The sequence below is a fragment of the Cervus elaphus genome, chromosome 6 (assembly GCF_910594005.1).
Source record: "Cervus elaphus chromosome 6, mCerEla1.1, whole genome shotgun sequence".
Classification (NCBI taxonomy): Eukaryota; Metazoa; Chordata; class Mammalia; order Artiodactyla; family Cervidae; genus Cervus; species Cervus elaphus.
Window position 1 is genome coordinate 14,438,655 of NC_057820.1, and position 25,224 is coordinate 14,463,878.

General features: G+C 41.6%; 1 protein-coding gene across 1 annotated transcript in view; it reads left to right on the forward strand.

The window, feature by feature from the left end:
- Positions 1-2,009: 2,009 nt before the first annotated feature.
- SPARCL1 (SPARC like 1) overlaps positions 2,010-25,224 on the forward strand; it is a 52,052-nt gene continuing 28,837 nt past the window's right edge. Inside the window, exon 1 of the mRNA XM_043906231.1 lies at positions 2,010-2,730. The gene's annotated coding sequence lies outside the window, so the exon portion shown is untranslated. The remainder of the gene's footprint in view (positions 2,731-25,224) is intronic.

A 25,224-nucleotide genomic window follows, 5' to 3' on the forward strand; every position in this document is an offset into this window, starting at 1 on the left:
TTTGTTATGTTAACAGATTTCTGTAAGAAATTTTATTAGGATCATTTGGTAAGTACATAAAATATCAATTTTAGTATTAGAAAAAATAGTTTTCTTGGTCAAATCTTTTCCCCATAGCCCTGCAGCTGAAACTTTCCCTACATTCTCATTGAATTGATGTAATTACCTGAAACCAATCTCATGAAACCATGTCAAACAAACAGGGAATGTTGTTACAAGAAGTTAACACTTTAGGTCCCAGAGAAAATTCCCTTTAGCCTTTCCAGGTAAAATCTTCAGTAAAGCTTGACCTTCAGTAACGCTTGTCCTACGTACCCTGTAGGGCTTCCCAGGTGGCACTAATAGTAAAGAACCTGCCTGCCAATGAAGGAGACTTAAGAGATGTGATTCCTTCCCTGGGTTGGAAAGATCCCCTGGAGGAGGGAATGGCAGCCCACTCTGGTATCCTTGCCTGGAGAGATATCCCATGGACAGAGGAGCCGGGCGGGCTACAGTCCATGGTGTCACAAGAGTTGGACACGACTGAAGTGACTTAGCTCTCACACACGTACCCTGTAAGAGTCCCACCACACCTGAGGTCCTCAGAGCTTTTGAAGAAATGGTGCCCATGTCTCCCACACTCCTCAGACTCAGATGTGTGCAGAGGCAGAGAAGAACCAGAGGCTAACACAGCCCACCCCATTGATCCTTCTCTGAGGAGACTGCTCACACCCCAGACCTTGGCTAAGGAAAAACATCCCATTGTCTGAGGCAAAAGGACATCACGTCATTTCATCCTGCGCCTGGCAAGGCGGTCTGGAACAAGCGATCCTGATTGCAGAGACATTGAGACAGTTCCCAGCTGCACCGTGACTTGTTTGCAGTTCCTAGGCAACTTGCCCAGTTTCCTCTGCTCCCAAATTTTCCCAACTGCAAAACTGAGATAATTCTTATTACCTTTCTCTTGCAGCAATCTGAAAAATAAATAGGGCCAATGTTTCTGAAGTGACTGAAGACAATTGTCTGAGGGTGTATTTGCCTAGAATTACAGGTGGGGTTTTTCCTTCTTTTTGATAATGTTGTTTGGCTTTTGTGCTGATTTTGGCATAATAAAATTTGGTGTAGTAAAATTTAAAGCTACATTAAACTCTGACCTACCTAATGTTAATGGAACATTCACTTTACGCCAAGCACTGCGCTAGGCACATGGAGAAAAGACAGAGGCACGTTTCCACCCTCAGGGACCTCGCAGCTCACTGAGAAGGAGGTGTTAGAGCCTAGATATTGAGTAGTATCGGTCAGCAAGGTAGCTGGGTTGGAATCCTGCCCCACAACCTACAAGCTAGAGACCCTGGAAAAGTCACTCAGCTTCACCAAGCTCCCATCTCCTTATGTAAAGCATAATCACTAACATTTGAGGATCTGTTGGGTGGCAGGAGGTATTTACCTACTTACGATGCAGAACAGCTGCCTGAGATGGACACTATTATCATCTCCTTATCTATATCCCCATCTTATAGATAAGGATTCTGAAGCTTAGAGACATTATGTGACTCATCCCAGGTCATACACAGTTAGGAACCAATGTGCAAACCCACGTAGTGTGGCCTCAAACGTGCAGACTTTCCCACCAAACCACACTATCATCAAATGGACGTGATGGTCACTTCCTGCAGGCTTGGCAGGATCAGCTGAGATGGATGCATAAAAAACTATTAACCAGTGTCTGACACATAACAAATGTCCAATAAATGTAGAAGTTGCAGTGGAAGAGATGAGACACATATAGAAGTAACGAAAATGCAAAGTCTATTTCATGGGAAAGCTCCCTCTTACAGATCACACATTATACAGGGGGTTATGGTAGGGAGTTTTGTTGCGGAAAGAATAGTTTATGAACTGCAACATTTCTGGATCAGCATATAAGCGATCCATACTATGAAGGAATAATGCTTCATATATATGTAAATTTCTGAAGGTCATCTTTTGAAAAGGTTAAAGTACCTGCAATATCCTGCTGATACTAAATTCAGATGCATTCGTGAGAACAGTTTTTGCACAGGGGAGGTAAAAATGCATCTGCTACGATTATTCTTTTCCCTTCCTTAACCTCCCCACCACCACCACCCCCTCCCCCACAATTTCCTTTAGGAAGAAACCACAGCATGGAGTCTCTTTTCAGTCTCTTTTAAAATTAAACACCATCCCCCTCCCCCCCAAAAAAAGAGATCCTGCTTGTAAAACCTTTTAGAGTTGTTTGAAAAAGAGAAGGGGAGGGAAAAAAAAAAAAGCATAAGGAGCCAAGTGCTTATATTCTGGCCAAGTTATGAGCCTCTGAGAACAAGAGCTTGAGGGGAGGACAGTTAACCCCATTCTCTCGGGCAGACTGAGCTCCTTCCCGCGGGTCTCCACTGCCTGCGACGCTCAGCGCACCCTCGCCCTCCTCGGGAGAGGCTGGACCGCCCGAGAACTGCGGGAATCTGCAACAAAAAAAAAACGATGACAGTCTGAAATACGTCCCAGTGCCAACCTCCGAATTCGTCTGTCACCTCAGACCCTGACGAGTTGACAGAGCAGCAGAATTTCAACTCCAGTAGACCTGAATGTGTTTCTGGGCAAAGAAGCAGAGCTAAACAAGGAGAGATTTAAACAGTATTGGGCATTTGTCAAACTTATTTCCAGGCTGTGTGCAAAGACAGGATTCGGCTGCAATTTTCTGCCAAGGCTCTGGGTCCAGCCACCTACCTGAAGGTAAATTTTAAGAAGTTTACTGTATCGGCTTAACTGTATTTGATAACCTAGTTTGCATGATCGGATAGAGAAATCTAATATTTTTGCCTAATACAAAACCACTTGTTAACAAGAACAATGAAAAAAAAAATCTTTTTGCATGATTTACAGAAAAACTACTTACTAGGGAATTTTAACACTAGAATTCGTGTTTTTTTCCCTATGGTTAAAGAACAAATACTAATAAATGATGCTTAGAAATGTAAAAATATTGTTGGCCAGACTAGCATTCAGATCTTGGTGAAGTCTGAAATCCTGAAATGTGTTTTGCAGAAATACTTGACTAACTGTACTAAATAAATCAAAAGGAAAATGGTTGTTAAAAATAAACTTTCAAATCAAAGTAATTTGGGTGTTTTCCCTGTTTAAGTTATCTGAAGTTATTCAATCATCACCACTGTACCAGTCTTTTACCTAACAGCAGTGTAGAAATGGAACATTTTGCTTTTCCAAAAGATAAGAAAATTTCTATAGTATTATATTCATCTTTGATAATTTCTTTGGCTATTGTGACTATTTTTTTTCCTGATTCCCTTTTAGAGTTTTTTGACTCATTGTCTCTGGTCTCCTTCCATTATTTTTTAGGATACATACTCACATACACAAAATTCCTAATTCCTAATAATGTCTTATTTAGGAAGGGATTAAGGGGGAGGGGAATCAAAGAGCTAAAAAATTATCATAACTCATATATTGTAAGGTACCTTCATTTCTGACTCTATCTTCTAAAATAAAACAATAATGCAAGCCATGCTCCCTCATTCCTCCTGGGAATTAGAGGTCACCCTGCAGGAGAAAATCGTGCTTTCAACTGCAGATCAACGTTGTTGATACTATAACCAAGAGGTCTTGCAGAGAGTGTATCCCTTTTGAACTGCCATTAATCTGCAAAGAGGTTAAATATGTCACCTTGGCATTATATCCGCGCTCCCCTCTGGCCCAGGGCCTAAGTACGCTGAATAGAAATGTTCATTTGGTCCAAGTCAGCAGAAATCGGTTTTTTTTTATTCTCCCCTTTCTCATGGATATCAGTCTTTTTCAGTTCACAGCTTATTCAGCTCAACCCTGATGGTTATGATTACCATTCACTATGACTATTGAAAAAAAAAAAGGACACCCCTTTCAGGAAAGATTTAAGTTTATATTTCTGTCCATTCAGTAAGATCCAGCAAAGCACAGCAGTCTGTTTCATCTACTGACCATCCAGTGCTGCTTTCCACATTTTGGAAAAGAATATATACATGTTATTAATGAATCTTGTTTATTTTCTTTCAGGGAATTTTTGTACAGCCATTTAGCAATTCAAGACCTGGGCTTTCCTTTCCAGATCCTTTGGTGTTTAATCCCCAATAGGCACTCAGGCACAGTTTCACTTATCAACTAAGTAAAAATAATAAATAGTGATGACATAAATGAAATGAATAGTGATGTGTCTGGACAGTTTCAAACATTTTTCATTTCATTTCCTCTCAACTGCTTGTTATTTTTATTCAGTTGATCTGTAATGTAAAACATTGCTATTTTATTTGTTTAGCACAGGGTCCAGAATGTGTTGGGAATCTTTTCCCCCCAAGAATATAAGTGACTGTTTTTCAGACTCCACATATCATTTTGGAACAACCTCCAGTGAAGGAGAAGGAAGCCCCCAAAAGGAAGCCCCTTACAGAGGAGCTTCCCCTGTAGGCCTGGCTGCCCAAGGGATGTCCAATTTGGCTAGAAACTGGTTCACACAAGGCCCACAGCGCATCTTCCCCCAAGGGCTGTGCTTGCAATGGTGGTACCATCTGAGGCTAACCTGATTTTTATCTTGGGCATCAAAAGATGGTCAGAAGTCTGGGGAATAGAGTGTGTGGTATGGGCTTGACTGATTGTAGGGAGATGGTATTATAAAGTGAGTAAGATCATGGGCTCTTTAAACACACAAATCTGGTTTACATCTGGGTTTTACCAGGGTCTGTGACTTTGTGAAAATGACTCTTTGATCCTCAATGCCCTCATTTGTGGAAATCGGGATCTTAAGATTGGTTACTGCTTAGTGATCTGTTGTGAGAATTGAGAGGAAATTAACTATGCCTGATACATTTGAATCAATCTATCAATCATAGCTAATATGAAAGCACTAGACTACCTATATGTTCCTAATGGAACTCTGTAGAAAGGGAATTTACTCCAGGTTTTCCCTCAGGGTTTCTTCCTTGTAGTTACACACTTGCTGTAAAATAAAATGTAAATGCCAGGTCTATGCCCAGAAGAGTAGGCAGAGCATGGGTTTCAGTGCCTTATACACCTGAGTTTAAATCCTGACTTCTGCCTCTTACGGGCTGTGTGAGCTTGGGGGGTCATGTCACACATTCTGGACTGAATTTACCCATCCATTAGGCAAATGTTGATAATAATGCCTACACTAGGGTCGTTGTAGGATTTAAATAAGATGTTTTTTTAATGTCAGGTACAGCACCTGGCAGAATACTAGACACAGAGTGAAGAAGTTTTTGTTTTTGTTTTAATTCATTTTTATTGCAACATAGTTGTTTTGCAATGTTGTGTTAGCTTCTCCTGCGCAGCAAAAGAAATCAACCACATGTATACATATATCTCCTCCTTTTAGATTTTCCTTCTATGTAGGTCGCAGCAGTGCACTAAGTAGAGTTCCTTGTGCTATATAGTATGTTCCCATCAATTGTCTGTTTTATACATAATATCAATATTGTATATGGGTCAACCCCAATCTAGTGAGGAAGTGTTTGATTACACACTTGGAATAATTTTTCTTGCAGTAAAATTGGGGGTCAAGAAAGAAATATTCTTTGAATTGTCTCTTGATCCAAAGAAATGAAAAAATAAATAAATCTGACCCTAGTGAATTCCCTTGTGTGTGGGTGGGTGGCGGCGGGGGGTGGTGGGGGGAAGCTCAGCATAAAGTATTACTGCTTTATCAATTAGTTGCTTCATAATGGCCAAGTCAAGTGAAACCAAAGTGAGCTTTCTGTTTCAGGTTGTTGTTAAGAAGGGTGAGACGAAATGGGGCTTTGTGCTCAATCTGTTTTATTGGCTACTTGGATGGGAGAGAAGGCCCCAACATTTCTCCTTTCTTATCTTTTCTAAAGGCAAGAATAGGGGTTTTGACTTGCTCTCAGGGGTAGTTTTTTCTTTCTCTCTCTCTAACTGAAATTCACACGCCAGGGTTTGGGTTTTGTTTTTTGTTTTTGTAAACCTCTCCCCTATGTTCCTAGGACCGAAATGTCAGCTGCTTTTTCTGGCTACATGCAGCAGGAGCCTCCTGTCGTCATAGCAATGAAAGCGTATAGAGAGACTCGAGTTTCACAACCCTCTCTGTGAAATCACTCTTAGTCGGCTTTAAAAAGCCTTCTTTAGAAATGGAGCCTCCCGTCCTGGCTTCTTTCCTTCCTATTATGCAACCAACTTATGTACACCAGTGGCAGTAGCCAAACATTTCCTTTAAAGAGTCAATGAATGGATGTAAAGACAATGAACAAGAAAGTTACTAAACGCTGACCATTTTACTGTGGAGTGCAGGGAACAACCACCAGGAAGGCCAAGGAGGAAAAAAAAAGCAAGGACTTTCACTTTCTAGCACAGGCTGCACGCCCCACAATAGAGCCATTTTCCGAGTCCCCACTACCTCCTCCCAGCTTCACCATGCGTTTATCCAAGTGGTTATCAATCAAGGGGTATGATACAGGGGTAGGTTTCCTAGAATCCTGGCACTCAGACTCTCCAGATTTTTATCTTCTCCCCTCTTCACCTCCTCCTCCCATATATAAAAGAGAGATAATAGTGGTCATAAAATTGTCATGGGAATTGAATGAGCTACTGTGTGTAAGACTTTTATTGCAGATTCTGCCCAGTGGTAAAGGTTGGCTGTAAAGCTCGCCAAGCCTCAGTTTCCCTGGAGTCTTAAGTGGGAATAACAGCTAACTCATAGATTGTTGTAGGGTTCACTGAAACAATGGATGGAAGTGCTCAAGAAGTCGAAGCCCTTTTAATACTCCTCTCATTAGGTCTAACTCTGATAAGAATGAGACCTTTTTTGAACCTTGAATCTCCCAGTAAGTAAACTACAATGAAAACAGGCCTCAGAATTGCCACTGTTTAAACATGAACCCTTGAGTATCTTAAGAGAATAAAAGGGAATAATTGAGGATTTTTACATTTATAAAGAGTAAAAAAGATTCTTCTCAATTAATGCTAGGGCAAAAGGTATCTTTCATTAAAATGCTTTTTTTTTTTTTTTTTTTAAAGTTTCTGGTAGACCAGTGGTTCTCTGGCTGACCAGTGGTTAAGACTCTGTGCTTCCACCACACACTGGTTTGGGCATGGTTTGATCCCTGGTCAGGGAACTAAGATCCTGCTTGCCATATGGTACAGTCAAAAAAACAAAAAAAAAATTCCATTTTAGTTTCTTCAGTGTTGAAATATTACTTATTTTTTCAGGTCATGAAACAAATATTTTTATCTTATGTCTCAAACGACTGATATGATGGCATCACCAAATCAACGGGCGTGAGTTTGAGCAAACTCCGGGAGATAGTGAAGGACAGGGAAGCCTGGTGTATTGCAGTCTACAGGGTCACAAAGAGTTGGACACAGCTGAATGAATGAACAGCAGTTCTGTTTGAAATGCCTGGAAGACTATAGATGCAAACAGAGAAGGGTTGTGTTCTTGTGGCACTTACTATGTAGTTAGGGAGACAGGTGATAATCAAACCATCGCAGTAACAAAAAGTGGAAAAATATATATTTTTGTAAAGAACATATATGTGTGCGTGTATAACTGAATCACTTTTCTGTATAGCAGAAATTAACACAAAATTGTAATTCAACTAGACTTTGATAATTTTTTTTTTTTAAAGTACATTTGCTCAAACATAAGGTGACCTCAAACAAATGAAGAGAGCTCTTCATTTTTCTAATGAAAAGATCCTCAGCCAAAGTCTTTGGCCAGCATAAATGCACAGATGGATAATACATTGTAACGCATACCTAGGACACTTACTCTATTGTTACAAATATGCTATTTTAAATCCCATATCACTTAGAATATTTTATGCTTCTAAAAATGATTTTTCCATTCTCCTGTTTCATGAAACAATGTTTTTAAAACTCTCTCTGTGTATCTTTAGCATCATTGTGTTCACTGGATCCACTCTGTAATTATCTAATAGAGAATAGTGCATCATCTGTCTTCTGCAAGTCACTTCTCAGAAATCTGCTGCTGCTGCAGATTTGAGCCCCAAGCATAAATTCTCATCCTCTGGTTATGATCTCTACATTTAATTACCTACTACATGACTTTTTTCCAGTGCTCTTTAAAGGGCTTATTTAAAACCACCTGAGTCTATAAAGTGTGGTTTTCTAAAACAGTGTGATTCCAACACTTGCAAAAATGAAGTCATGCCTCAGGAATAATTACTAAATCTGCTTTAAATATCTTCATCTCCTTTTTTCTTGTCCAGGTGACCTTCTTAAGATCAAAAATAAGCCTTGCTTGAGATCATTTCAGGCTGCTTGCCTGAAATGGTACTTTGTTGCTGAAAATGAAATAATTGAGACCATGACCTTTTATGCAGGAGACATCAGAAGTACTAGAATATAAGGCAAATCCCTCTTTTTTTGTGGCTTGATTTGGGGCGGGGGGTGTTTGCATTATATGGAGCATGAACTGTGCATAATTATATGCTGATTAATAAGTGTTAGGAAGGCAAAGCACCTTTGTTCTAAGAAAGTATATAAGGAAACTGACCTCTATTCAAGGTCAGTGATGGCTTCCCTTGATCCAAAGGCTAAACAAAGATTAACTCTATGAGAACTGTGTGTGCTGGATGGTAGTGGTCGGGGCAAGTGGGTGCTGGCAAAAGAATTCTGAGTGTGTCAGTACTTTGTGCAAAGACCCTGTAGCAGGAGGTATCGTGGTATATTTGAGGGACAGAGAGAAAGCCGGCTCCTCTGAGAGGTAGAGCATGGGAGACATGAAGCCTATGCAGGTCCCCATAACACCCTCTTCCCTAAGCAATAAAAGTACTTATCCTCTGCTTGAAAGGGAAGGAAAAGGAAGTCGCTCAGTTGTGTCTGACCCTTTGCGACCCCGTGGACTGTAGCCCACCAGGCTCCTCCATCCATGGGATTCTCGAGGCAAGAATACTGGAGTGGGTTACCATTTCCTTCTCCAGGGGATCTTCCCGACCCAGGGATCGAACCCAGGTCTCTCGCATTGCAGGCAGACGCTTTAACCTCTGAGCCACCAGGGCAGCCCTATCCTCTGCTTGAATCATGTTTAATATTCACTTCTGGTTAGAGTTGAAGATCCAATGGGTATGAACCGTATCTATCCCTGCCTGCTGCTGCTGCTGCTAAGTTGCTGACTCACATCTGCTGTTGTTGTTCAGTCGCTCAGTCTTGTCCAACTCTTTGCGACCCCATGGACTTCACCGTGCCAGGCTTCCCTGTCCTTCACCGTCTCCCAGAGCTTGCTCAAACTCACGTTCCTTGAGTCGATGATGCCAGCCAACCATCTCATCCTGTCGCCCTTTTCTCCTCCTGCCCTCAATCTTTCCCAGCATCATGGTCTTTTCCAAAGAGTCAGCTCTTTGCATCAGGTGGCCAAAATATTGGAGCTTTAGCTTCAGCACCAGTCCTTCCAATGAATATTCAGGGTTGATTTCCTTTAGGATTGACTGGTTTGATCTCCTTGCTGTCCAAGGGACTATCAAGAGTCTTCTGCAACACCACATTTTGAAAGCATCAATTCTTCCATGCTCTTTATGGTCCAACTTACATCTGCATAGTTGCTTAAGAGAGAAGATAGAACACAGACACATCCTCAAGTCTGAAACACCTTTGTTGAGTCCAATTCAACATCTGTATGGTCCAACTCTTACATCTGTACATGACTACTGGAAAAACCATAGATTTAACTATATGGACCTTGGTTCCAAAGTGATGTAGGTTCAGTTGGTCAAGATGACAGGCAGGTGAAGGTCAGAGCCTTAGAAAAGTCTGCATCTTTGAGTCTGAGTGTATCATACACTAGCAAGTCTGGAACACTTTGATGTCAAATGGTGATTCAGCAGAGAACTCAAAATAGAAAGCCATCTTTCTTAATCCTTCAGATTACTGTAACACCCAGCTATAGAGCTCTCCCAAGAGATTCACTAATACTTTAAAAGCCCTGAAGCAACAGAGTTTACTCTGGATCAGGTAACAACATGTATACCTTAGCCAAAATGTGACTAAGGGATTTGCTCTCTGATAACAAAGCCTTTGGCTATGTGTAAAGGCAGGGTGGAGGAGAATGTTCTGCTGGAGTCTCATTATGAAGTATCTATAATAACCATTTTGTTCACTCCATTCCCTTGAAGGGAAATTTTTCCATAGTTGCAATAATTACTAAAAATAGCAGCCTACAGTCTTCCCCTGATATAAACAAACTTCACAAAAGATACCTGGCCTTATTTGGAAGTGTGGACGTACATACTCCGGGAAACAAGCTACTAACAGTAAGAAGAAAAGTGAAGTAACAGGGAAAACGGTCAGTGCTTTTTCCTAGGGCATATGTTATGTCCTGCTGAGTTCTTCTTACTTCCAATGAGGCAAGATGATCAGATCAAGTAGTCATCATCTGCCTTGAAAACCGAAAATGGTAAAGGACGTTTCTTAGTTCTCAAAGAGAAGGAGTAGGACTTACAAGTTTGGCTGAGGCTGCCAACGAAGGAGCCAACAATGGTAGAGTAGATACTGGCTGCCTGGGGAACTCGAGTCAACATGAGGACAGTTCAATCAGAAAAACTTGGAAGAATAACTGCCAGCACTAAGATTTCCAAGGAGTTGACATAGCCAACTCAAGAGATGGAAAAGAGTAGACTCCAAGCCCATTCCTGAATTTAAAGGCATGGAAGGCCATGTTTCCATTCCAGTTCAGTGGTCAGACAGCTTGTCAATGCTTAGGAGAAAAAGAAAGAGCAGGGGGATAAGAAGAGAGAAGAGATATAGCAAGATACGGAGTACCCCATGGAGATAGATGTTTGGAGTAAGTAGATTTATATGGCAAGGCAACAAGCAGAACTTAAATAAAATGTGACATTTTAAATGTAAATTTAAACTCATGTTCTTTTCTAAAAAATCTATAGGAACTGAAAATAAATCAAATACAATACCTACTCTGACCCAATCCTATTCCAATTTAAACTTCTAGAAAATATTATGGAAACGAAAAAGGAACCAATACAAATAAGAACTCAAAATGAACCACAGTGCCCAAAATGTTTTCTGGTTGTTTGTTTAAATTCCGTCTAAATCTAGATGGAGAATGCCAAATTCTAGAATATGCCAAACTTTAGGTGCCCTTGCCTTCTCTAAGAGGTAGAAATTTTAGGAAACCAAGAGACAGACCAAGAGTCAGAGGGCTTCATTCGGAGGAATGTCCCATGTTTCCTATCAAATGCCAAGCAATATTTAGCTGTTACTTACACTGCTTTCTAGCCTCAACCTGAAGGACCACACACTTCGTCTTGGAGACCAGAGCTGACATTAGTCTATCAGAGGTCAAGGGTAGCTGACACCCACATGGCCCATTCTACCCGTTTCTTTCAGACCAATCTCTGCAGGCTTGGCTGGGCTACCCTTCTAGCTAGAGGGAAGATTATTCAGACCCTTTTCTTTTTTTTTCCAGTGACAGAACTCATAGACCTGCTGAGAAATCTAATTACAATCTCCTTTCATGGTGAAATCCAATTACAACCTCTCCCACCGTGAAAGCTAATCCTTTAGATACAAAAGGAAACTCAACAACGCGGTTTCAGACTTGAGGATGTGTCTGTGTTCTGTCTTCTCTCCTAAGCAACTTTGCGGAAAAGTTGCAGTGATCTTGACCTGCCTTGTTTAGGAACAATGGTCATACTATTACTACTCCCATTCCCATAAGAAGGAAAAATATGTTCTTATTTGATCCCAGGAGTTTCTAAACTCCTGTCTCAAGGATCCATTAGTTGAGCAAAGCAAATCCTCCATGTATACATTCTTGATTCTGCAAAGCGACTTCTCTTTTTGAATGAATGTGGAATGTCATGTCAAACAAGAAAAAAAAAATAGTGAGTTTGTAGAGTCAATATCTTCCTATAATCTTTTCCTGACATCTTTTTTAACATTTATTGATTTTCATTTCTTTATATGGCTGCTCCAGGTCTTAGTTGCTGCATTTGGGATCTAGTTCCCTGACCAGAGATCGAACCTGGGCCCCCTGCATTGGGAGTTCAGTCTTAACCAATGGATGGACCACTAGAGAAGTCCTTTTCCTAACATCTTTAATGCCCCATGCCACCCTTTCAGCCAACTCATTCCCTTGAGGATAATGAGAAACTGCCATGCTGCTTTAAGAAGGGTCACCCCAAATTCCTAAAACTTAATTGAGATAAATGGAGACACTTCTCAAGATAGTCATTTATGGAAACACATATTTTACAAATACCTGGCTAAAGTCTGTAATTGTTGAAACAATGAAACTACCAACCACATTCCAATCACATCATTATTGCTACCACATAATCACTCTAGTCCACTGAACAAGTGTAAGACCCAGATTTGCAGCCTAACCCCCAAAATGGGCAATATTTTTAGAAGGAGCATCCAATCAACTTGCAAGTTTTTTTTTTCCAAGGGGTCACTTATTTATTTATTTACTTTTGGCTCTGATGGGTCTTCATTGCAGTGTGTGGGCTTCCCATTGCGGTGGGCTCTCTTGTTGCAGAACACAGGCTCTAGGGTGTGTGGGCTTCAGGAGTTGCAGCTTCCAGGCTCTAGAGTACAGGCTCAATAGTGTGGTTCATGGGCTTATTTGCTTCAAGGCATGAGGGATCTTCCCAGACCAAGGATTGAACTCATGTCTCCTGCCTTGGCAGGTGGATTCTTTACCACTGAGCCACCAGGGAAGCTCAACTCATATGTTCTTAATTGAGTACGCGCAGAACAAGAACACACAAATGCTTTTGTTTTGTTCTGTTCTGTTCTGTTTTATAATAGGGTAAAGTTTACCATGGGCTTCCCAGGTAGCTCAGCTGGTAAAGAATCCACCTGCAATGCAGGAGACCCTGGTTCGATTCCCGGGTCAGGAAGCTCCCCTAGAGAAGGGATAGGCTACCCACTCAAGTATTCTTGGACTTCCTTGGTGACTCAGATGGTAAAGAATCCACCTGCGGGAGACCTGGATTCAATCCCTGGGTTGGGAAGATCCCCTGGAGCAGGGCATGGCAACCCACTCCAGTGTTCTTGCCTGGAGAATCTCCAAGGACAGAGGAACCTGGCAGGCTACCGTCCATGGGGTCACAAAGAATCAGACACAATTGAGAGACTAATCACAGCACAAAGTTTACCATAGTTTCATAATACTGCTATGCCCATAGAGTTAATAAAAGTAAATAAACAAGGATAAGAATCCACCATTCCGAGTGACCCTCAATAGCCCCCAAAGTAATGTATTTTTACGTGATTCAAGTTGAGTTATCTAATTATCTGTATAAAATGATAGAGACACAGAGGGAAGATGACCTAAAATCTATAGAAGTCAGAATTGATCTTGATTATGGATCTTGATTATGAAAACCTGTAGCTGGTTTCAAGACATCACGATTGGTCAAATCTTCATACTGCCTCTCTTGTTGTTGCTCTTTATTCGCTAAGTCGTGTCTGACTCTTTGTGACCCCATGGACTGTAACCTTCCAGGATGCTCTGTTCGTGGGATTTCCCAGACAAGAATACTGGAGCGGGTTGCCATTTCCTTCTCCAGGGGATTTTCCTGACCCAGGGATCAAACCTATGTCTCCTGCATTGGCAGGTGGATACTTGACCAGGAAAGTCCCTCACGCTGCCTTAGCACAGTGGAATCATCTTTAACTCTCAAACCATTTGTGCAGTAGATTTTGCAGCCTTTTATTGGGAACCAAACAACTTTGAGCTAACTCTAAATCGACAAAGCATTCTGTTGGAATTCACAAGGAACAAAACACAGATGCTGAACCCCGAGTGTCTTCGTTCCTTCTCTTTTTCTTCCTTGCTTCCCGGTTCCAGCACACATAACAGCAAGCTTTTAAGGGGATATAGATTAAGCTCTTTCTAGGACAACATTTCAATGATTTCTAAAATATAGGCAGAGAAAACTACGGGAAGCTTTTGTTTTAAACCAGGAGCTTAGAGCTTTTTGGCATAGACCTTGGCATACCCAATGGTCTTGCATCAGTATCTTTTTAGATAAGTACAGGGGGACAGAGAGGTGGAAAGTACCGGCATCAGCTCACCTATAAAAACAGATGATTGATGTCTTTCTGTGATAGGAAAACAATGCAAAGTGATTGATTTCAAAAATAAATGTTTTCTTATAATTTGAAAAATAACCTGGGTAGAAAGTTGGAGATTACCATGGCCTGAGATCTGGATATAATTAACTTCTTTTCTTTCTCAAAAGGTGACGCACACAATTCCAGCCCATGCTTACTCTAAATTTGGTTCTTTGTTGTTTTATTTTTCCCAAATCCTGTGTTTAGATGGTGGCCAGAGTAAGTTCTGATGTCGTGGTCATGGCTGGAGGTGGCCAACTCATCTCACACTTCCCAGCGTCTTGTTAGAGGGGTTAATATCTCTAGAGATCCATAGCCAGTTATTGAATGCGGTGTGTACGTATCAGTGCCATGAAACCCAAAATAGCCATTGTCCAAAAACAATTAACAACAGATTCCCTTGTGCAGTATTTTTCACCCAAAATACAATTTTGTTTTAATTTGGCTAAGTAGATTACTCTTGATTAGGCAAATTTCTACACATTCTGGGACTAATCATCTAAAACCAGTATTCTTAGAAGTGTTCAGTCAGCCTAAGCTAATGAGTTGTGTTTCCTTTGGTGTGGGAAAGGAAAAGAACAGAGAGACTCATTTACTTCCCAAGTCTCCAGATTAATCCTGGTGTCAGGACATTCTAGAGACTGCATGAAAAGGGAAATGGAAGAGTAAAGTGAAAAATGCCAAGTTCCAACACAAAACATTCCCAGAGCTAGTTGCCCATATTTCTTTCTAAAATTCTTCTATTCTATAACACCTTCAAATCCTGTGTAAAATCATCTTAATTGAGAGCTAATCACACGTAATATCTTGTATTTTTTATTGTCTCCAAAGAGAAGGACTGATATGTTCCATTTAAAAAGAAATATATGCACTTGCTAAAATATGTAAGGGAGGAAAAACTTTTTCCTCTACCCTCTTATGTTAAGTAATTGGGGTCTGCAAATTAAACTGACCAAATACAGATTAATAGGAGAAAAGGGTTATTCCCACATATACAGAAGCCAACAAAGGTTCAGTTCAGTTCAGTTCAGTCACTCAGTCAAGTCCAACTCTTTGCAACCCCATGGACTGCAGCACACTAGGCTTCCGTGTCCACCACCAACTACCGGAGTTTACTCAGACGCGTATCCATTGAGTCAGTGGTGCCATCCAGCCATCTCATCCTCTGTCGTCCCCTTCTCTTCCCACTTTCAATCTTTCCCAGCATCAGGGTCTTTTCCAATGAGTCAGTTCTTTGCATCAGGTGGCCAAAGTATTGGAGTTTCAGCTTCAGCATCAGCCCTTCCAATGAATATTCAGGACTAATTTCCTTTAGGATGGACTGGTTGGATCTCTTTGCAGTCCAAGGGACTTTCAAGAGTCTTCTCCAACACCACAGTTCAAAACCATCAATTCTTTCGCACTCAGCTTTCTTTATAGTCCAATTCTCACATCCATACATGACTACTAGGAAAACCATAGCTTTGATGGACCTTTGTTGGTAAAGTAATGTCTCTGCTTTTTCCTTAAGTTGTTAAAGGCTTGCCTACCTAACACAGTAGCAGTAAGAGAAGGGAGAGAAACAGCTTCTATGGGAAGAGCAAAAAGATTTCTTTAGGAAAGACAAATAGTTTTTAGAACAAATGAGATAAGAGTTTGTGATACTTGTCTATAAAGATATAAGTGTTTTGTCTATCTTCTTCAAAGTCATAGAACTCCCCTGAAGAGGAGTAGATCTTATGGTAGATTTACTCTTGGTCTCTCTTCTGGGAGTAGAAGCCACACTGAAGAGGGAATTTATATGACAGTTCTCACTTCTCAAATTTTCTGTTTTTAGTTAGACAAGGGAAGCTCTGAGAAGGTTTCTTTTTGCTTCTATTGAATTTCAAATGTCTTCATCCTAATAATCTGTATAACAACTCTAGGATTCTGAGTGTGTCCCTATAGCTACTATAGAAAGACTTGAAACAGGGCAGGACAGGGGAGCAGGAAGAAGTTTTGTTGGCAGTGGCTCTGAATTATATTTAAACCCATGAATCCTAAATTTGAATCAAAGACTGTGTGGTTTAAAGTCCCAGCAAGGAAATGATGGATCCAGGCAGGAAAATTGAATTTGTGGACTTTGTGTTTCAGTCGTGTCTGACTCTCTGCGACCCCGTGGACTGTAGCCCTCCAGGTTCCTCCGCCCATGAGATTTTTCAGCAGGAATAGAGGAGTGGGTTGCCATTCCCTTCTCCAGGGAATTTGAGAAGAGTGAAATTAAGGGGTGATTTACTAAAGAGTGAGCAGGGCATAGCGAAGTCACTAGGGGTTATAGGAATACACTACTAAGAGCTAAACTTGTATGAAGAGGGGAGAGGAAAACTTTTTGAACTCAGAAAATGCTGTGTGGAGGACACTGATCTTCAGGTGAGGGACATAGTCACCAAGAGGGTGCTGAGAAAATATATTCCCTGATTTTACTCTCCTCCTTCCCTCCAAGCTCTCCTGACAATGCACCCCATTGGCTGAACCCAACAGAAACCATCATGCAAGAAAACCTGCTGATGCAGTTCACACAGGCCCTGGGGCAGCTCAGGAAGAAGAAGGCCAGAGAGTGGGTGTGGAATGAATCTGAGGGAGCAAATGGAAGATGTGTGGGTGTTCAGAGGAACAAAATCTCTTCCCAACGTGGGAAAGGCAGAATGCCCAGCTGTAGACCAGCTGTGTCTTCTTCTTGCTTGAAAGAATTTTCTAGAACGTCCCCTCTGACAGCATAAATAAGCCTAAGGGTTTCACTCTGTTTTCAAAGAACTCCCCAAACCCCAGCCACAAAATCCATTAGGGTTTATTATATCTGCGGCTTTCACAGACAGCAGATGAGGAGTAACATTGCACCACTGGGGTGGGCCGTTGTTCTCTGATGCAGCATGTTGGCCACGTGAGAAGCCCCTGTGACCATGAACGGAATTCTGAAGGGACTTCTGCTTGGAGTGAGTGCTCTCATTAGCGGTTCCCAAAACTACTCCTCAAAGCCCACCATTGTTCCCCAACACCATGAGAATGAGGTTACTTGGAACTGTTCTTAGGTATGACTTGCTGTTTTTCTTAATCCTGGAAAAGAACGACCCCAGTGAATGATTCTTGGTACATTCACAGAGCCGAAAGCACTTGAGATTCTTTTCCCAACTAGCTGAACTCAACAACCAACTTACTCTGTTCACAAAAGAGCAGGGACAATTTCCATTGAATCCAAAGAGGTCTTATGTGCTGGTAGAGTTTAACTAATAAGGGAAATTCAAATAAGAGCAGTCAAAGGAGAAAGCTAAGAACCTGGTGTTGAGAGAAAAGACATTCCAAGGAGGTTGAGAACAAAATAAATTAGGGGGTTGGGAGAGGAACTAAAGGCAGGCAAAGAATGGGACTAATGTAACTGATCCTTTCAGGGGCTGGGTCGGCTTTGAAAGGTGACTCGTCATGCTACGAGCCCTAGGAAGCAAATCACTTAGATATTAATTCTGTAATTGACAAGTGCCACAGGCCTTCAGGTGAGCCCTACTCAGGAGTGGATTCAGAACTTGCGAACCAGAAGTTGACACAATGTGTGGGCCCTTCTTTTTAAAAAATAGAAAACTTGAAAGCAGGCATAGGGTTTTGTAAGAAGCCTGCACAAGTAGGGAGCCCTGGAATTTGAGCTTCTTGGCTTTGTGGCACATCCACCTCTGACCGTACTCAGAAGTCTGTGCCTCAAAGGATATGCAAGAAAAGGGAGAGGAATGAATAAACATAAGTATGAGAAACCCCCACACTCACAGAGAAAGAGGAAATTGACAGATATCAGAATATGATTTGAGGAAAGAAAAATAAATACTGCCCAAGTCATTTCTTCCCTACACCCCAGGGCAGGGACGGGTGATGATTTTCCAGAGAACTGTCAAATGCCTCAGGAAGAGAACAGAGCACTGCCTCCAGGAGTCCATCCCATATGAAGCTATGAAATGAGACCGAGGTGGCTCTGTGGATAAAGAATCCACCTGCCAAGGCAGGTGGGAGCAAATGGAAGATGCAGGTTCAATCCTTGGGTCGGGACATCCCCTGGAGGAGGAAGTGACAACCCACTCCAGTATTCTTGCCTGGAAAATCCCATGGAGAGAGGAGCCTGGCGGGCTACAGCCCATGGGGTCGCAGAGTTGGGCACATGTTAGCAGCTGAGCACGCACACTTGAGATTAGTGGGTGGCAAAGTAAGATAAGGAACTCTGAAAGGAATGATGAAGAGATGTCGAAACAGGATTATTGCACAGTTTTGCCTAAAATAAGTCTGTGGAGATCCTCTAAATATAGTTAAAGTAATCCCTCAATTACACACTACAGGATGGAAAGAATGTACTAATTTCTCCTGTGCTAGAAAGAGATAGATCCTTGAGAATGTTGAAGCCACCCCTTTGGAAAATCTTGCATCCTTTGGCTTCCACGCTCCTCAGTCACAACTGCGCACAGTGGTCAGAAGGATGGGCAGGAAGCTCTCATTGAATGGATGGATGGATGGATGGATGGATGGATACTCTATGAAGCAGAAGTGAGGTGACAAGTGGGAATACATGAATGATGCATGGGTGAAATACTTACGATTGTACCTGGCACGTAGTAAAATCTCAAAAAAGATAAGCCATTGCTTCAGTTACTATATTAACCAGCCAAGGGTGAGAACCTATTTTTTCAATAAAATAATACACTGATGTATATGTGTTCTACTTCTAAAGAATATTTCACTCAAGATATTTAATGCCCATGCCAATTCTTCATTGCTGCTTACAAATTGTGACTTTCAAGTAACACTTATTGCACAATTTCTCAAGATTTCGTGGGTCAAGAGTCTGGGCACATCACTCAGGGATACTGAATTGGCAGGTGAGCTGCTCTGCAGGGTCCATAGTGGCTCCACTCAGACACACTGTGCCTTTGCAAGCTTTGAAAGCTGGGGTCAGCAGGGGTCGTTAAACAGTGTCTACAGTAGGGCGACAGTCTCTTACAAAATGGCTTGGAACTCCCAAAGCAAAACGTTCTGAGAGATTCAGGTCAAAATTCCAAGGCTTCTTATGAGCTAACCTCCAAAGTCCCAGGGCATCACCTCCACCTCAATCATTTGGTCAAGTAAGCCACTAAAGCCAGTCCAGATTCAAGGGGAAGAGAATTTGACTTCACTTCTCAATGGAAGATGCAGCAAAAAATTTACAGTCATCATTACTATATCATATGTTTATGCATATTAAATGAAAAATGTTAGAAATTGTCTCAAGACAGTGACTCACATGAATTAGAATAGAGTTAACATTCGTGGGTATTTAGTTCTTAATGGAAGACCTGTTTCTGCCATATCAATGTCTCACCTGGATATTTGTTTTGGTGGTCTATGGGCCAGCCAGTAGAAGACCTCCAGGCATTTGAAATTTCAAATCCTGGGCTTCCGCAGAAAGGCCATACCTATGAAACAGAACATACCTGTGAATATACCTATGAAACAGCAGTCATCTTGTAAAACCCCAGACGAGTTCTTCTATAAATTTGGTAATGAGACATTTTGTTTCTAAGAGAAGGAAAAGCTCTCCTTGAATTTCCCCACCATCTCTCATCTTTAACCTCTGTATTCCCATGGGGGGAAAATGGGACGAAGGGAAGAAAATAATAACTGAAGGGAATTCCCTGGTGGTGCAGTGATTAGGACTCCATGCTTTCACTGCTAAGAGCCTAAGTTCAATCCTTGGTTGGAAAGCTAAGGTCCTGCAAGTCACGTGGCACAGCCAAAAAAAAAAAAATGATGATAGTTTAAGAACTCTGGGTAAAAGGATGAATTAAAGTCTCTGTGAATTATTACTTATTACAGTTATTAATCTATCTTTAGCCTTATGAATGTTTCAATGAAATGATATCTTTTTTTATTTTTATAGTTAGTAAAATTGTCAAATGACTATTTGATCACATTTGAGTCTCAAAACAACCCTAGGAGATAAATAGGAAAACTACTATCGTTTTTCCTGGTTTGTAGATGAAGAAACCAGTGACTTGACCAAAGTCTCTTGGCTAGTAAAAAGTTTATAGTTCAGGTCAGCGGACTTTCCTAGTGGTCCAGTGGCTAAGACACTGCACTCCCAATGCTGGGGTCCCAGGTTTGATTTCCGGTCAGGGAACTAGATCCCACATGTCTCAACTAAGATCCAGCACAGCCAAAAAAATAAATAAATGTTTTTAAAAATTTTATATAGTTCAGGTCTAGACTTAGATCTTCCAATTCCATACTATACTTAAATTCCAGGGCTCCTTACTTTCAGCTATGCTGCTGCCTTTGAATAGTTCATACATTTGGGCAAAATCACATTTATCTAATTTCATATAAACACTGCATATTTAAGTCTTCAAGAATAATAATAACTCTATATTCAAAAATTTTTCTCACTTCTGCATTTTTATACAGAATTTTATTTGCTCTTTCTGCAAAAATAACAATTTGTATTCTGTAGAGTGCACACCAGATTTGACTGTCTCAAAATACATGTCTTTTTACTTACCCAAGAATAAATGGTATTCATCATACTTAGCAAGAACATCATGGGTTTCATTTTCAAAGTATTTTGCAAGCATCAGCTAATTAAACCTTCTACAGTCTCCAGTCTGACTGTTGTTTTAAAAAATCTCTCATTTCCCAGAAAAGTTCTCCACTCTGTCTTATTTACACAGATCAGTATACTTGTTCAGTTCTTAAAATAAGAAGCAAAAGGCTGTGAAATTATTTTTGATCAGTATGTCGCAAATACAATTAGCTCGGTGACTAATCAATTAGCTAATACAAAAATGCTCAGTGACTAGTCTGAAGGACAAAGTGGAACACGGCAGGAGAGCTCAAGGCCTTTTGCCTTCTAGATACTGGACGGTTCCACAAAGTTCTGTCTTTAAAAATACAATACAGGCATCTGCTTTACAATTAAAACTTAAGGTGGTTTCCTGCTTGGATCATTCTAAATGACATAACCATAGTCTTCCTTTAAATTTTGTTTTTAACTTCATGTGGAAATAAACATGAGACCCCTAAAACACAGTTCCATCCTGGGACACAGTAAAGAATCAGGGACCATGCAAGAAAGGTTGAAGTTGACTCCCCAGAAACCTGCACAGCTGACCACTGAAGCTCATACAACAAACTCATCCTTTCACATGTCTTCTCCACAGCTCTGCCAAGATTCTCAGCATTCTATAGTTCATTTGAGATAAGGCGAATGTGAAAATAGCTCTTAACTAAGACTAGAAAGACACTAACTTGCAAATTTTATCTCCTACCGATGGATTAGATGTATGTGCAAAACTAGAATTTAAATGTGTGAAATATAGGGCAAGTGAGTTGGTTTTACTGAGAGAACTAAATGTGAACACATTCTGGAATTAGGACTCCTGGGCAGCTTGAAATCCACAAGGGGAAGAAGACTTGAAAAGGGGGAGGAGAAAAAGTAAGGAACACTGAAGGCTGATTTCTCTTATACCACACTAAATATAGGGCTTCCCTGAAAACTCAGTTGGTAAAGAATCCACCTGCAATGTTGGAGACCTTGGTTCGATTCCTGGGTTGGAAAGATTCCCTGGAGAAGGGATAGGCTACCCACTCCAACATTTTTGGGCTTCCCTTGTGGCTCAACTGGCAAAGAATCTGCCCACAATGTGGGAGACCTGGGTAAGATCCCTGGGTTGGGAAGATCCTCTGGAGAAAGGAATGGCTACCCACTTCAGTACTCTGGCCTGGAGAATTCCATGGAGTGTGTACTCCATGGGGTCTCAAAGAATCAGACACTATTGAGCGACTTTCACCTTCACACAAAATATATGACATAAATGGCTATAATGATACTATTATTATGGGATTTTTTTTTTTTTTTTTTTTTTGGCTTACTGGACCTTAGTTGAGACATATGAGATTTTAGTGTCCTGACCATGAATTAAACCAGGCCCTCTGTATTGGGAGCATGGACTCAGCCCGTGGACAACAGGGAAGTAGTCCCTATAATGATAATCTTGATGGCAAGCACCAGACAGAGCAATAGAAATAATACTCATTTACACATGTATGTTTTGAGTTTACAAAGAGCTTCGCCGCCTCAGTGGTGCCCTTTGACACTGGACTTGTTATTCCCATTCTGTAGATGAAGTTTGGCAAGATTCAATAATTTGCTCAAAGTAGTATTTAGTACTTGGCAGAGCCAGGGCCCAAAGCCAGACTTTAGATTTCCAGTCTGCAGCCTGTTCTGTGAAACCATCTGAGAACCCCGGACTTGGAGTCCAGAGTGCCATGTTCTAGTCCTTACTCCCCTCTTAAGCCTTCACACGTGTGCTCAGTCACTCAGTCATGTCCGACTCTTTGTGACCCCAAAACTGTAGCCCACCAGGCTCTTCTGTCCATGGGATTTTCCAGGCAAGAATACTGGGGTAGGTTGCCATTCCCTTCTCCAGGGAATCTTGCTGACCCGGGGATTGAACCCGGGTCTCCAGAGTTGCAGGCAGATTCTTTACCATCTGAGCCACCACGGATATATGTAGCCAAATAAGATAGATACTTCAAGCTTCTGTTTCTTTTTTTCATTTTTTGGTCACACCATGCTGCATGTGGGATGTTAGTTTCCCAACCAGTGATGAAACCCACGCCTGCTGCAGTGGAAGTGCAGAGTGCTAACCATTGGACCGCCAGGGAATTCCCAAGCTTCTGTTTCTTTGTAGTTAAATGTTATCTATTCTCGTTTCCTTATTGGATAAAATGAGATGGTATGCAAGAAAATATTTTACATGCTGTGAAATGCTATATAAATGTGAGGAAGGTGTAAATATGTCCAACTTAATGAACTGATATTTCTAGGGGCCTCACCTCAACAGATCCCTACAATTAAGCTTTCTTCCCTCTTGTCTGGAAGAACAAAGAATCTCTCCTCTTCTGAGTATTATCAAAGGCTTCAGTTCAGTTCAGTTCAGTTCAGTTCAGTCGCTCAGTCGTGTCTGACTCTTTGCGACCTCATGGACTGCAGCAAGCCAGGCCTCCCTGTCCATCACCAACTCCTGGAGTTTACCCAAACTCATGTCCATTGAGTCGGTGATGCCATCCAACCATCTCATCCTCTGTTGTTACTGAGCAAATATTTATCAAGGGCTTACTGACATTTTATCATCTTACTTAATCTCCATCATCACTTTACAGATAAAGAACTGAGGCTTCAAAAAAGCTGAATAATTTACCCAAGATTAAACAAATTAAGTACTAAAGCCCAGAAAGTCCCCTTTCAGAGCCTATGCTTTTAATCACTGAGCAATACTGCCTTCCCAATGACTGAGGCAGCTTCTCTGTTTTTCCCCCATTTTCATTATCTATTACTGCATAACAATCCACCCCAAAATCAAATGGCTTCAAACCGATCCCCTTATTTGCACGGGACTCCGCAATCCGTTCTGAGCTCACCTGGGTCTTTCCTCTGTTGACTTTGCCTGGAGTCAGTTGGGAGGCTTCAGCCAGCTGGGAGCTCTGCTGGGGCTGAACTTCCTACAGGCTCTCATCCTCCAGGCTCTTCTTCGTGTGGCCACTTACCGGTCAGCAGTCTGGACTGGCCTCCAGTCCAGGCTTTTTTACATCATGGCACATGGCTTCCACAGGACGACAAATCCCACTGTGTAAGTGCTTCCCAAGTCTCTGCTGTCATCATACTAGCTGACATCTCATTGACCAAGTAGTCACAAGGCCAGGGGCAAAATCACAGTGTATGAAACCCAGGAGGTGCAGTTCAGTGGAGGTCATCGTGTTTACCACAGCTCCTGTCTTCCCATCTACCTTCTCATTCATTACTTATGCCTTCCCCTCCGCATAGAAAATGCTTGGATGACCACGTAGGTGTCCGACCCTTTGTGACCTTATGGACTGTAGCCCTCCAATCTCCTCCATCCATGGGATTCTCCAGGCAAGAATACTGGAATGGGTTGCCGTGCCCTCCTCCAGGGGATCTTCCTGACCCAGGGATCGAACCCTCATCTTTTATGTCTCTTGCATTGGCAGGCGGGTTCTTTACCACTAGTGCCACCTGAGAAATGGATCGGCATATTGGAATACAAATAAACATTTCCTGTGACTGCACTTTCCCCTCTAGCTATCATCTTACTCTCCTTCCTTTCATAGCCAGCTATCTTTTTTATTATTATTATTGATTGATTGATTTGGCTGTGCTGAGTCTTAGTTGTGATGTGTGGAATCTTCAGTCTTTTTCGTGGCACGAAGGATCTTTAGTTGTGGGATGTGAACTCTTAGGTGAGGCATGTGGGATCTTGTTACCTAACCAGAGATCAAACCCCAGCCCCCTGCATTGGGAGCAGAATCTTAGCCACTAGACCACCAGGAAAGTCCCTCCCAGCCAACCATCTTAAGAGTGAACTACTGGCTGATTCATGTCAATGTATGGCAAAAACCACTACAATATTGTAAAGTAATTAGCCTCCAACTAATAAAAATAAATGAAAAAAAAAAAAAAAAAGAGTGGACTACACTCACTGTCTTCACTCCATTGCTGTCTATTTACTCCCCAGTTACTGCAGACTGGCCTCCATTGACAGTATCGCACCAAAACTACCTACTCTTCTTCAACTCTCCATTAACATCTGCATTTCCAAAGGTAATGGATAATCCTTAGCCATGCTTACTTTGACCTCTCAGTAACATTCAACATTTTCTTTTTCTTACGTGACTCTCCTGTATTTGTATCTTTAGTTCTTCCCATTCTCCAACAGCACCTGATGATCTACACTAACCAGTGTGCTGGCTCCTGCCCCCTGTTCTATTCAACAGTATGAAATGTAAGCTTTTCATGCTTTCTTCCAGACCCGTTTATCTAAGTATGTGGAAGTCTCAGTTGCTCAGTCATGTCTGACTCTTTGCAACCCCATAGACTGTAGCCCACCAGGCTCCTCTGTCCATAGAATTCTCCAGGCAAGAATACTGGAGTGGGTAGCCATTCCCTTCTCCAGGGCCTGGAACCCAGGTCTCCCACATTGTGGCAGGCAATCTCTTTACCGTCTGAGCCACCAGGGAAGCTGCTTATCTAAGTATATCTCTACTCAAATTCAACAAGTTCAAAACTAA